Genomic DNA, 1,477 nt, shown 5'->3' on the forward strand with positions numbered 1-1,477 from the left:
GGAAGCGGTACATACACATTTACTTCGAACGCGACCTCTCGAGTGATGCGCGCGGAACATACGGCATACAGCCGCGGGCGCAGATTGTGCTCCGGAGGCAGCACCGACACGCCGCGTGCGGTCATACGAGCTGCCGGCCGGAACAATCGCGTGGGAGGGTGTCGAGCTCCGAGTCGGTGGAGGCGTCTGAATCGGTTGGAACATAGTTGACGGCGGCGAGCTGCGCAGACATCGACATTAGCGTAAGAGTACCGCGCGGGCGAATCCGACTTGCCTATGCCACGGCGCTCCGAGTCCCGTAGCCGTGCACGGGACACTCGTGCTCGCCCGAGAGTCTGCGAGCAGCGGAAGGACGAAGACGTCCGCACAAAGGGCCCAGAGAGACCTAGAATGTCCTTTTTGCTCGTCCCAGACGAGACGAGTGTGCACAAGGAACCCGTTCGCGCAAAGGAACTCTGCTCGCCCGCGGCTAGAGGACTTCGCGGCTATGGGCGCTTATTCCGACGCAATGCGAAATACGCAAGTCGTGCGCCGACGTGGCATGGCTCTTCTCCGCCCCACGTCCGCCGTTCCTGCTCGCCCATTTCTCTCGTTTGAATGCCCTCTGTCCTGTTCTCAAACCCGAGAACACAATCTGCAAGGCCTGCTCGGTTAGCGGGAAGGCCAAATCTGCAAAAATAAGTCGCTACGTACTCTGGCTCGTTCGTTCTCGCGCGCGAGCCGCATGAGAGTTCTCCTCCCACGGAAATGCCCCTGAACGCGAGATACGGGTTCACATCCGTTCTCTGCCGTCCAGAATGGGACAGCGGGTGGGCAGGCATCGAAGGAGTCGTCTGGCCGCTTCAAGACGGCCAGACGCGGTACTGTAGAGACAATTCGAGGTTAGCAAGAACGTCGCTAAACGCAAACGGCGGCCAGACGCACCGCGAGACAACTTCGCCTTCCGGAGGTCCGTGGGCGCCTATTTGGACGTAGCTCGAAACTTCACAGTCCCGCGCCGCCGTTCCTCTTATCTCCTCGCTGACACGGGCCGGTGGGGTATGTCCGCGTTGTAGAGCGCACTCCGGGGATGTTGGCGCCTCCTCTGCAGCCCTGCGAGGGCCGTGTCGTGTGCCGCCGCCCGGGTCGAGCGCGTGGGCAATTAGAGAAAGTTAGACTGTGCAAACACAGCGGTCAGCGGATGATTTCACATCAAAGCCGCAGCTCACCTATTTGCGCACTCGGGAAGCTCGTGGTCGTCTGATACGCCGGCTGCGACGAGTACTGCACGCTGAAGGAGAGCGCAGGGAGACGCCCATGCAGAGGGCGCAAATCCGGCGCAAATCCTCCATGGACAGCGCACCAGCCCATTACGGGGTTGCACAAGGGGTGATACGAGCGCAGAGGAGCTTTGCTCGCCGATGAAACGATTTCGCGGAGTCGCGGGTACGGGCGCCTATTACGCCGCCGCCGGAAATTGAGGAACCTTGACGTCGAC

Source organism: Trametes versicolor, assembly GCF_000271585.1.
Source record: "Trametes versicolor FP-101664 SS1 unplaced genomic scaffold TRAVEscaffold_9, whole genome shotgun sequence".
Classification (NCBI taxonomy): Eukaryota; Fungi; Basidiomycota; class Agaricomycetes; order Polyporales; family Polyporaceae; genus Trametes; species Trametes versicolor.